The sequence below is a fragment of the Carassius auratus genome, chromosome 14 (genome assembly GCF_003368295.1).
Source record: "Carassius auratus strain Wakin chromosome 14, ASM336829v1, whole genome shotgun sequence".
Classification (NCBI taxonomy): domain Eukaryota; kingdom Metazoa; phylum Chordata; class Actinopteri; order Cypriniformes; family Cyprinidae; genus Carassius; species Carassius auratus.
Genome location: NC_039256.1, coordinates 15,582,614 through 15,596,518, shown reverse-complemented (window position 1 = coordinate 15,596,518; position 13,905 = coordinate 15,582,614). Strand labels below are relative to the sequence as shown.

Below are 13,905 nucleotides of genomic sequence, written 5' to 3'. Positions count from 1 at the left end.
TCTCTCTCTCTCGATCTCTCTTTGACAAGCTGACACACTTCACGTCCTCTTTGGCCTATTAAAACGATCCCCATCAATGAAAGATTTCAACATGAAACGTGTCCCTTTAGAGAGTGCAGTTACAGATGGAGGATCTGTAAGATGCTTCAGTTAATAACAGCATCCTCAGCATCAGAACGATACAACACAGAAATAATTTCATAGTAATCACTGATCAAACAAGGACTATTTATTATGAGTCCCATCAAAGGGTGCCGCTTACACTGGATAACTATTTCCTGTTTACACGCTGATGTCACAGGCTAACACTGCATTCACAAATAAGAAGAAAACAGTTCAAAAGGGTGAAAACTGAATGGCTTTGATCCACTAGAGACTGTCGGGGACTACTCACCTTCTTTAAGGGCTTTATCTACATTGAGAGACACCACAACCCTCCTGGTCTGGGCTGAATCCAGCAGAGGAACACAGAACCGGCCCTACAGAGAGAGGAAGACTATCGATTTAAAGACCCAGTTGAAGGACACTTTTAGTACCAGTTACATGGGTTACAAGTCCTGGCATTGATCCTATGTGGACTATACAGTACAAGCCAATAAAGTACTTTTATGATATCAGTTTGAGATTAACAACGCAATCACAACAACAAGAACCAGATAATAAAGTCTGGCTGATTTGTGAGAACTGGAGTTTTCAATGTATTTGTCAATAAATTGTGTAATATTTACTTTTGTGTATATTGAGTCTTTACAGTCGAATGTTTGTGTTCTTGTTTGTTTTTTTTTACAGTGTGAGTGAATCTTACCAAGTCTATTTATTTCAATTATAAATTTTTGACATATGACTATACATTTACTTTTAAATGAAACAAACGTATATTAAATACGTGTTTTTAATGTGCGTGTATGGATAGATAGATAGATAGATAGATAGATAGATAGATAGATAGATAGATAGATAGATAGATAGATAATGTAATGTAAACTTCAATACATAGGTTTATGTACTTTATCATATGTATTACATCTACCACAAAAGAATAACAGGAATATAAATATTCATATAAAATATTAGTTTAAACAAATATATACACGTTATTTGTTCCTTTTGTTGAATGTATTACATAAATTTACCCCAAAATCACATATATAATTCAATTCCCTGTTACCCTTAATTTTGTCACATTTCCCTGGTTTAAAAAACCTGCATATTTATATGTAAACACTGTCATCAGCATCAGACACCGTCACATTCTTTGAAACAATCACAGTGGCAGTGTGAATTATTGTTTGGGTGTATTTGTGTGGATGATGTGATGTGTATCAGCCTTACCATTAACTTATTGAATAAATCCACGAGCTTCGATGACTGTCTCCGTGTGGTGTCAAACCTGCTGATCTTCACGGGGCTTTTCTTCACCAGCAGCCCGAGACTCCCCAGCAGGAAACACAACAACGCGAAGGACACATAAAGAAAGAGTTTGAGGAAAAACGAGGTGAGAGTGAGTCCTCCAGAGCCGAGCTGGAAGAGCAGTACCGCCGCCGCGATGCCGACGACCAGAAACGGGAAGACAGCGCTGCTGGGCATGAGGACATCCGACCTGCTGCTGCTGATGCTGATGCTGCTTCGGCCATCAGGATGCATGATGCTGCTGCTGCTGAAAGTGACATGTCCTCACGTGCGCACAACAACAGACAGGCTGCATGCCCCTCGAGTTCCCAGCCCAAACTCCACTCATCACAAAGTGTGCCTTCAATTCAGAGGGCAGCGCAGACGATCCGGGCGTCTGAGCCACTGAATACAAGAAATACACATGCAACTGTTGCATCTGAGCAGTTCAATGACAGCAGTGCAATAGAAACGATGATCAGTCAGAAACAATGGCTTGATCTGGGACAGCTTAGATGGCTGCTAATTCAAATCCTCCACAAATGCAGAAGGAACATCAAGTGGACCCAAAGGACGTCAAGTTAGAAACAACCAAGCAGATGTCCACACGAGCTCATCCTAACATCTCGAGACGCGGTCGGGTCCATTGACGCCTGTACAAACAACGGAGAGGCATCACGCGATGAATTCAACTTCGAAGCCTCAGACGTGAAATAACGATGTAAATACTAAGTGTTAATTTGCCGGTAATTTCATTATATATGGCAATTGATCGAAAATGTGGCGAAAAACATTAAAACTTCTTCTCAATCCGTCGGTTTGACAAGCGGGCTTAGCTCTGCTTAGATCCTCAGCTGTCTTTCGAGTGGCGAATAAGCGAGTTGTTCTACTATGGAGAAGCGGTTGCTTATGAATATTAATTACGTAACGTGACGTTCGCTTAATCGCCCATATTGATTGGTCGAAAAGCAGACGGTAGCGCGTAGGTGTTAGTCGCCCAGCGAATGAGCGAATGAGATTTGCCTCATGAATAATTATTAATCATGTGATTGAAAGCTGGCGGAAGGTTACCAAGCAACTTCAGTATTAATCTGATTAATATTCATAAGAACAAGTCTTTCCCGTAGTAGGAAAACGACATGGCGACTAACGGAGCCTCGAGTAGGCCATATCAAAAACAATAAGTTCAAAGAACAGTGAAATTCATTAAATCTTTTGAAAAATATATGACCCAGACTGATTATAACATACTTTGTGTGTCCGGTTGCTTATTTTTGTTTTGTTGGGAAAATGAGGAATAAGGAATGCGAGTCTTACAGTGGCTTGTTTGCAAACAAATGGTCTTTTTGCGCCACCTAATGTTCATCTTAAACATTACTCTTTACCTGGTCAACTGGAAAAACAAGACTTTTTTATGTTGCATGAAACGTGTCAAAGTTTTACTCATTTACTTGTCTGTCTTATTAATAGTTTAGTCTTTTAAAATATTTTTTATGATTTTAAAGCATTATTACAAAGGTCTTGCTGAACTAAAAACGCCAAAATACATTAAAATTCATTAGAATTATCTTACTAATAAACGTAAATCGGGAAAGTTTAAAATTGAACTGTATGGAGAATAAAATTGTGAACACGTCAGCTCAGTGTAGTTCACAGCCAGACCAACAGATCGCGTCCCGAGATTAGAGTCCCGAGGTCGAACGCTGCTGTGAAAGCAATATATATAGAATAAAAGTCCCCCGTGTCTTACAATATCAATATTATTTATGAACAAATGGAGTTACAAAATAACAAAAGCATTTGAGTTTAGAAGGAATAACCTTAATTTTATTGAGGAAATACATTTTTTATTTATTTAGAAATAAATTAGTGCAAACCATGTACTAAAGAGATGGAGAATCTATAGTTATATAATCTACAGTAGAAATTAAACAAATAATAACAATAGAATAAAATAATGCCTTGCATTTAAAACAGTATATATATTGACAGAGATGTGATACTAGCCAAATAGTCAAGTAATTTACAGTAATCCAAAAACTGCCCTGTGTGAGTAGATGCAAATAGACCACTCACAAAACAACAGAAAACAGATGGAGACCACTAACAAAATGATAAAAAAAACTAAAATATAAATCTTTCAGGGAGAAAGTGCAAATTGGTTAATCTAACACCAACATCATTTCTTCTACTTCATCATCAATGAATGATATTTACAACTCAAAAATAGAGGAAGTGCAGCAAAAAGCTTATAGCCTAAAAATGTTTTTCTTGGCACTTATCCGACATCATGGCACACCCAAAGGCATAAAATATGTGTTTGATCTGTGCGCTCCCGCAGTGAAAGCATTGGGGGAATCCTCTAGAGCGGCAGCAGCATCAGCGGCAGCAGACAGCTGTAGATAAGAGCGGCTCGTACAGCGCCAGCCGAGCTCCTCATCATACACTCCACACGAGACCACGAGCCGTTGTTGGGCAGGGGCTCGATCCCCAGCGTCTTGCACAAAACATTATACACATCCACTGTTCGGATGGGACCAGCGCGAAAGTTCGTCTTGAAGTCTGAAAAAAATAAATAAATAAACAAAATAAAAACAAATCCACAATTTGTATAACTGTTTTAATTAAATACTGAATAATACAGATTTTTTTTTTTTTTTTTTTTGTGGAAACCATGATAAGTTTTTTTTTTTTTCATACGGTTATTCTTTCATTAATGTGAAGTTAAAACATGTTTTATCAAATATTATATATTTTTGTCTGTCTATCTATCTATCTATCTATATCTATATCTATATCTATATATATATATACCTGCGACCTTTGGGTTACAAGTCCGATTCTCTAACCATTAGACGATTTGGAATACAGACATAAGGTTGGACCCTTTTTTTTAAGAAGGCAATCTGCAGATTATTGCAAAAGTGGAATCATTTCAAAATATTAAAGTATCAAACAGTTTAAGAAGTTTAAATTCACTGTTAAGAAAATGCAATGTACCATTTTTATTTTATTTTATATAAAAGGAATATTTTCCTAAATATTTTTAATCCAAAATTGCTATAAAATGAAAGCCTTGTCCAAATTTGAAGTTGATATAAAAAAAGAGGTTCCTGAGAGATTTTTTATGGCTTTATACACCAACAGCCACCAGGTGCTATCAAAACATTTTTATTGAATTAATTTTTTTTTTTTATTTAAAGATATAATTATATAATTATCAAACTCCATTTATTATTTTGTTTATTTAAAAAAGGGCTGAAAAACCTATATGCACCCCTGTATATGTATATATATATTTTACTTTAAAATGAATCAAAATAATAATAATTCTATGATACTCTACAAATTGAAATGTACTGTACATGTAAAAATAAAGCTTAGATTTTAAAATAAGTTTCAAATATAAATTATAAACATATACATGTATGTATTTCAAATATACATAAATATGCAGAGTAATAGTGAGGTCTGCTGAACTTTACCTGGTCCCTGTGCCAAAAAGAACCCCCTCATGTCCATAAACTCATTATCATAACCGTGCCATCCGTGTTGCCAGCCCTCCGCCTCCTCTGTGCCGTTTTTCCAGAAGGGCAGCTTGGCTTTATTCTGTGAAAACAGGCAGGAAGTGCAGAGGTTAGCGTTCAGCCTGCAATGTTGGAATTAGACTGATGTCTTGGTGTTTTATCCTCAGAGTATGTTTTTGTGGTCAGCTAATGACGCATCACTGAGATAATCTGTGCTATAGCAGGCAAGCACACAAGAGGAATACTGTTGTTTTTTGGTTTTATATGCAAGACTGAATCATGACTGAAGCGATTCCTGGCATCGGTCTTATTGGGAAAGTACAAAGCAACATATTAAATAGATCACAAGGACATGTGGGGAATTTTCCACACCCTGCTATGACGAATCGAGAAAATTGCTGTATGATACGCTACAATAAGTTTCAATAGTGCAGATAAGGCAGGTAGACTAAATAAATAAATAAAACTATTGCATCTATATCTAGATTTGGTTAGATTGCTATAATCATAAAACAACCCCACAAACAGCCATGAGCACATTCAGGACAGACTGTGTAGAGAATGACCTCCCTGACCTCTGTGATAAACCATCCAGGCTCTGCAATGAGCGTCAGCGTTGAGACGAACCTCCCGTTCTTATAGTGGAATCGGTCTGGGATTTGCCATTACTTTCTATGAAGCCCCGCACATGACATGCAGGGAAAAAAATAGTAGGCTAAATCGTGTGCACAATTTACCAAATTCGTTCCCTCAATGTACTCAACGTGCACACGATTACTATTGCATTCCCTCAATATACTAATTCGTTCCCTCGATTTATAAATAGTGCGCACGATTTACTAATTTGTTCCCTCAATTTATAAATAGTGCACACGATTGACTAATTCTTTCCATCAATTTATAAATAGTGCACACAATTTACTAATTCTTTCCATCGATTTATAAATAGTGCACATGATTTACTAATTAATTCCCTCAATTTTTAAATAGTGCACACGATTTACTAATTCTTTCCTTAGATTTATATATAGTGCACATGATTAACTAATTATTTCATCGATTTATAAATAGTGCACATGATTTACTAATTCGTTCCCTCGATTTATAAATAGTGCACACAATTTACTAATTAGTTCCCTAGATTTATAAATAGTGCGCACGACTGACTAATTCTTTCCCTCGATTTATAAATAGTGCGCACGATTTACTAATTCGTTCCCTCGATTTATAAATAGTGCGCACGATTTACTAATTCGTTCCCTCGATTTATAAATAGTGCGCACGATTTACTAATTCGTTCCCTAGATTCATAAACAGTGCACACTATTTACTTATTTGTTCCCTCAATTTATAAACAGTGCACACAATTTACTCATTTGTTCCCTCGATATATATAACAGTGCACACGATTTACTAATTCGTTCCCTCGATTTATAAATAGTACACACGATTTACTTATTCGTTCCCTTGATTTATAAATAGAGCACACGATTTACTAATTCGTTCCTCGATTTATAAATAGTGCACACGATTTACTAATTCGTTCCCTCGATTTGCACATACACACACACACACACACACACACACAGAAGCCAGTTCATCAAAGTATAAGCATACTTTACATTCAGAAATATCACTTCAGTTAAAGACAGCAGGTCAAAATACACCACTGCCTTTTCACATTGACAAAGTCTGACACCAAGTGTATTTTCCTTTCAAAACAGCAGATTTAAAATAAGAGGGTTGTTTTTTTGGTGCTGAGGCCTTGCTGTAAACACAAGTCTCATGGAAAACATGCAGATGAAAAGAGAACAGAGACAGACTGAGTTCACCTCTTCAAACTTGTCCTGTTTGGGCCACAGACTGACCACTGGCCCCCTGTCCATCATTTTAATGATGTGCGTCATGTCAATGTAGCTGTCCAGTTCAATGACTTTCTCCATCCACTGGAGCTCTGTCATGCCGTGATCAGAGAACAGGACCACGTTTATATCGTCTCTCATATTCTTTTCCTGACAAAAAAATAACAAATGCATACAGTAATGTGTTTTAGATGGCCAGGTAGAACAGACAGCAAGTACTGTTCTCTCTCTCTTTCTTTCACTCATGTAAAAATACCTTGATTTTCTGGTTGAGGGTCTGGAAAGCCTGGTCCAGTGAGCGAATGGCGCGCTGTATTTCCGGAGAATGTGGCCCAAAGTGATGTCCTTCCACATCAATCTTCTCGTAATAAATACCAGCCATGTCTGCTTTATCGCTTCTGTTTGAAACATATCATTCATTTTAATTTAAGATAAATTAGCATGCCTGGCTTCATCTAGGCAGAAAAGGCAACAGCATTATCTGTGTAAAAGGATGTCTTGGGCTTTTGGTCTTACTTCAACATATTCAGAGCGCTCTCCATGGAGTCGATCAGGTTCTTCTCTGAAGGGTTGTACACATATTCCTCACAGAATGTAGGTCGGACTCCACGAATCGTCACTTCACAACCTAAATGGACAGAAACAGACTTTAGACCATGTGACCTGCATCACTATGCATTTGAAAAGCCTTTTGAAAGTTTGAACACTCCACTTGGAAACCTTGCATGCTATTTTAATGTCAAGTAGCAGTTGGAGTAGCTTGTCCTTTTAAAATGACACTTCAAATGAGTCTGGCATAGAGGGAGGCTCTGTGTGACCGCAGTGCGTGGATATAAAAATCCCTTTATTTATACTTTACTCTGCCAGTACAGATAAAGCAGTATGACATCCACTGACCTGGCCAGTAGTACATGTAGACTCTCTTCCCTAGTTTCTGCATGGTGACCCACAGCGGCTCTGATCCATCCCACCACATGGGCAGACGGCTGTCCGGATTCGTTCCAATCAGGAACTCTTTCATGGTGTCTTTATCCCACATGTAATTTCCAGTCATCTGGTGCACCTCGCAGTAGCGTCCTGGAACATAAGGAGGAGTGCAGAATGAATATTCACAGACGAGGGTGGATTTGGATCAGGTTCAGTTGATTAAAGAGCTCCATTCATTAAATTGCATTGCTCATATGTTGCTCTTTTTGAGCTGCGGAGGCTCCACATAGCATTTGTTTCAGTATCTGTGGATAGATACCCTGCAACAACAACGGATCACGTGTCCAATCGTGTAATTCATTCTCTATGGAGATGAAGGCACACAATGAAGAAGATTTCAAATAAAGCTTTAGAAAAAATCATTTCTATGTAAGTTCAACATAGTGCTCCTTAGCTGTTTGCTTAGATTTTTCTGATGAAGTTGGAGTTGGAATGAGGCAGCCTGTTGAGTTTTAGCATGCTGCATTCACAGCAGAAGATTCATATCATCCAACAACAGCCAAACATACTGTCTCTCATCAGACGCTATCTTTCAAATATGTGAATATGATGAGTATAGGGACTCAAGCAGGTCTTAATGTTGAAGTTGGACTATCTAATGCTTTTAGTGACGAAGCCGATGTTATTTTCCTGTTTCCCAGTAGTAGAGCCTTGTGTCAGCAGTGCATAAAGATAGTGGGTTTGATTCCCAGGCAACATGCATGCTGCTCAAAAAATATTTTGCCACTTATTATACCTTTTAGTATTACATTTGAGTGTGTAACACATTCTGCACCATTTATGTGAAAGACATGAATGATTCCTCAAATCATACAGCTAAGGAATTGTTGATTGAAAATTTGTTGAGAATAGATTCACCCCCTATGCAAGAGATGTATGCCATGGGAACAGATTTGGATAAATTTAGCATTACATGACTTGTTCACCATTGGATCCACTGCAGTGAATGGGTGCCGTCAGAATGAGAGTCCAAACAGCTGATAAAAACATCACAAAGTAATCCACATGACTACAGTCCATCAGTTAACGTTTTGTGAAGTGAAAAGTTGCGTAAAATACCAGTTCTCTATCCATAACATTTCTTTATTCGTTGAAAACGTAATCTAGTCTGAACCCAGATAGAAATATGCACAGATCAAACTGTTTACAAGCTCTAAACAAATCAATATTAACAAATATTAATTGATGTACTAGAGTGGCGTGGATTACTTGTGGACTAATGTGATGTTTTTTTCAGCTGTTTGGACTCTCATTCTGACGGCACCCATTCACTGCAGAGGATCCATTGGTGAGGTGAGCAAGTGATGTAATGATAAATAAATATATATCCAAATGTGTTCTGATATAGAAACAAACTCATCTTTATGTTGGCTGGTCTGCGGGTGAGCAAACTGTCAGCAAATTGTAATTTTTTTGGTGAACTATTCCTTTAAGGAGAACTGTGATATGACTGTTCTAAGGGATGTTGTAAAGATAAAAATATTTGATTAACACACACTAAAAAAAATAGACCAAATTTAGCAAACACTCAAACACTATCAACTGCATAGCAAGGCCTTGGCAACCACCCAGAGCATCTACTCTATAACAGTGACGATTTTTGCATGGGCAAGCACATTTCATTTTAAAGTGCTCGCCCATGCAAATGTTCATATATAATTTAACTGCCGTTTAGTTTCTGGGATATTTGACGGCTTGGAAAAGACGAACCAATCTTTTTAAAGGACAACTAAATGCATTAAAATCTATAAAGGTAGTAATGTTTGTTTAATGGTATTAATAACAGTTTTTCTAAGACAGTTTGCACTGTGGACGTCCCTCACGGTGTCCCAGCTTTGCTCTCATTGTCTGATTTCTTTGTCAAAGCTCGAGCCCAGTTGTCTTCTGAAGCTTTGTGGAGAGGGGAATGTGCCCAAACAAAACAACTGCCATCAGCAGAGCGGTAAAGCGTTGGCTCTGAGTTGCTGTGATTGGTGGATGCTGGCTCAAAGTGCATGTGCTGGAGCTCAGCTCTGCATGGCCTTTGTTACTGAAGTCCAACACACACTGTATCACCATCCATGTGATTCAGCAACACCATTCACTGAGTCAACTGAGTGGACACGATCAGAAATCCTTGTGCAATTTTAAATGTCTCTACAAATAATAATGATTAAATATGAATATACTCACTTAAATATTCATAACTCTTGATAATATTTTCTATATTTCATTTTTTATTGAATCAACAACATAAATAGTGCATAATGGACACCAACACATAAAAAAAACTGTTATATTATGTGCAATATGTAAGTATTTTGTCAGATATTTTCATTTGCTTGTATACCAATAAATAGATAGAGCTGAGAGCGAGCTGTTTTTCTGTTGTCATTGTGGATGAAGGATTCATCATTAGTGCCTGGCCTCTGTGATCAATAGCCCTATTCAAACAATTATGTACAAGCACATCTCAGATCTAACAGATCTCTATTGTTCTACATCAAGGGTACTTTTAATGACCTTTATACTCTTTTTGAACTGTTTTTGTATACAGCATGCTGCATGCAATTTCACACAAGGAAATGCATTATGTGGTAAAGACCATATTAAACTGTACCAGACAACCAAAAAAAAAATACACACACACACACACACACACATTTTTTTTTTTTTTTGAGTATGTGTAATCTTCACAGGCCTATGGAAATCATTTAGAGCTCCAGGAGTTCATAACATATTACATTCCACTATTGTTACATCATAACAGAGAAAATCAATGTTCAAAAAGACCTAAACTATTAATCTATGAATTGCTTCAAAGTAAATACACTTGGAAGTAGCTAAGACTGCATAAATATATATATATATATATATATATATATATATATATATATATATATATATATATATATATATATAAACTCACCTGTCATTAGAGAGTAGTAGTTGGGATAGGACAGACTAGGGAAATCGTTTGCTAGATAAATAAATAAAACAACCATTACATAGAAACAAACCGAATTGTCCTTCCTCTGCCACTAGGCTGTGTAAAAACCTCAAATTTATGCTCAAACTCAAAGTCAAAAACTCAAAAACTCAAAGTCCACAAAATTATATATATAAATTCACCTGTCATTAGAGAGTAGTAGTTGGGATAGGACAGACTAGGGAAATCTGGAGTCAGGTAATCCACTTTAACACCGTTTTCCACGATTTCTCTAAATCCAGCCAAGTTTTGTAAATCGTCCATGTAATCATAACGGAAGCCATCGATCAGAAACACCAGGAGTTTGCGGTTTGCGTCGCAGCATCGGGGCAGAAGGAGAATGATAACGGTGAGGATGTTGAGTGCAGCTCGAGTCATGATGCTCCGCTTCTGAGGAGCAGAACAGAACTGAACTGAACTGACTGATGGAGAGCTGATTCATGAAAAACTCTCCGTCTCAATGGGCGTGTGCGGACACTTCCACTGCAGGGACAGATAGACAGCATTCTAGAAAAAAAAATGTGGGGGCAAAAAATAGAGCCGGTCTCCCCTTTAAATAAATAAAAAAATAGATAAAAAAGATTATTAACAAACAATAATTTTTTCATATATATATATATATATATATATATATATATATATATATATATATATATATTTCAAAATAGCTATTAACAGTCTCTCTCTCTCTCTCTCTCTCTCTCTCTATATATATATGTGTGTGTGTGTGTGTGTGTGTGTGTGTTAATAGCTAGGCCTATTCATAATTTTCTTTTTAATTTTTGGCTAATAGGCTAGTAAAAAATTTTTTAATAATCAACAATTTGAATAATTAACTTCAGGCAAAAGTTAGAAAAGAAATTAATGTGGCACTACGTTCAGAGCCATTAACAACATTCCTGCTGAAAAAAATAGCAACAAAATAGCCTAATACCATTACAAACCATCAGCTATTAACCATTAAAACCATTCACAATGGTAGTGTGTTTTGGGAAATATTCCTTTAGGATTTAATGGTTTTAACAACAAGCCATCAATAGAGGGCGATAAATTACCAACATAGACACCCACGGGGATCAGTTTCCATTAAAACCAGTACAGTCCCCTTTATAACCAGTAAAACAATTACACATTCTGTGCTGGTTTATTAATTTCATTATTTTCAGAAGGGATCTCAAAAACATCGGTTGTTTACAAAATATCTTAAATTTGTCAAGCATCTTAATTACAAAATTAATTACAAAACTCAGAAGTCCGGTTACGTCATATCTCCGACGATTATGCAACTCAATTTAAGGCGAACACTTGACCCCTCCATTACGAACAAGCTCTTTATCTTCATTCACTTCCAGTCATTTTTGTCTGCGAATTCCTGCAAGGTTTTAAAGCAGCTGACGTGGTTTTAAGCTCAGACAAAACCTTAAAATCCTTTTCAAAACGTTAGTCCAACTAAAAGCCAATAATTCAGCTTGAGCTCTCACTGTTGACACTAAATTAGCCCGTTATTTTTCCACTTTTGTTTAATTAATTCATGTTTTTAGACATTAAATCTGCTACTCCATTTCACACGTTAGCAGAGCATCATGCCAAAAATCCTGGCTGATGGTTCAACTGGTCCACTTTGTTTGCTAAATAGATAAAGAAAACAACGATTATATAGAAACGAACCGAATTGCCCTTCCTCTGCCACTAGGCTGTGTAATAACCTCAATTTTATGCTCAAACTCAAGTCCACAAAAAAACAACAAATACCAACCCAAAATAAATGGTCCAACAAACCTCTGCTGCAGTTCATTCAGATGATTAGTGACACTGAACTCTGCAGAGATGGATTCAGTAGATAGAGCCAGAACTCTGTCCCAATGCATCATCATTTTGCAATAATGTTCAGAAATTTGTTTGCTACAGTGATCGTATCTCTGCTTTGTTGATGTCACAGCAACCCAGGTGCAATTTCTTCATTCTTCTTACAGCAACTGCACTCAAAAAGACAGAGTTTACTCCTTCACACACACACACACACACACACAGGCCAGATCACTGTACACAACATGAGCAAGAGTTGTGTTAAAAACAGCTAAATAAGAAGCATTGCACAACATATACTTATCACAGTCACTGATCTATAAAAGAGATATTACATAGGCCTATAGATCAGTGGTTGTTGTACTATTCTGAAGGGGACACTTTGTTGAAAATTGTCATGGTTCATGAAAGTAGTTTGACAAGACGTGTGTGTGTGTGATGTGCCAGAGAATCAGTTATGTGAAGATGCACAAGTTTAATATACCAAACGCTTCAGTATGTCTTATGTGAGGTTTAGCTCCTTTCTTCATTGGCAGTTGTTTATGGCAAATTTTAATAATAATGAGTTTTAGATAAAGCACTAGTCGTTTTGCATGTGATCACATTCTCTTGCAAATGTCAAGCACTAAAGCAAAATCAACAACTGAAGCAATATGACAGGTAAAAAAAAAAACATTCCTACAGAGTTGGTTGACAGATCAGGGGCCTGTTCTTCGTACGTCGCTTATTACATCCGAGATCAAATAACACATACAAGATAATATCATCGTGCTAATCATGATCCGGCTAATTGGGTTCTTCGAACACACCTGTTGTGTATGATTAGTATCGCTGGATTGAGTTATCTGAGATAATTGCGCGTCTGTGTGTTGTCTTAAAATGGGGATATGTATCGATACTCGAAACCATGATCAGCAGTGCAGCGATTGGCTGGTGGCAAGACGGCAATGTAATGACATCATATAATTTAAAACGACACCTGACGAAAAACTTGACAAATTTCTGGACTTTTATAAGGAAACAGCCAAGCAAACAAAACTACATAAATGTTATAATAGATACATGAAACAGATAATACATACATGTTTTCATTTTATTATAATTTTTTTCATGATTCCCAATTATTTAGATTCGCAGTTTATAGTTGTGCAGTCTTTACATTTTTATTTCAATGTAGAAATTATCTATTCATTTCATTTTATATTGGGACAGATTTGTTACGTGACAGCATTAATGAAAGTTTCTTAAGGGTCAATATCATGTTATCTGCATCTCCTGCGCTCCATCAAGCCACTCTTCATCACTCTTCAGCAGTCATCACTCAAAATAATGCACGACTCTATTATCTGTATAGCATGTGTAAGAC

At 36.8% G+C, this 13,905-nt stretch overlaps 1 pseudogene; it reads right to left on the bottom strand.

Annotated features, from left to right (window-relative positions):
• Positions 1 to 3,227: 3,227 nt before the first annotated feature.
• On the bottom strand, positions 3,228 to 11,269 carry LOC113113790 (ectonucleotide pyrophosphatase/phosphodiesterase family member 6-like; annotated as a pseudogene).
• Positions 11,270 to 13,905: the final 2,636 nt, after the last annotated feature.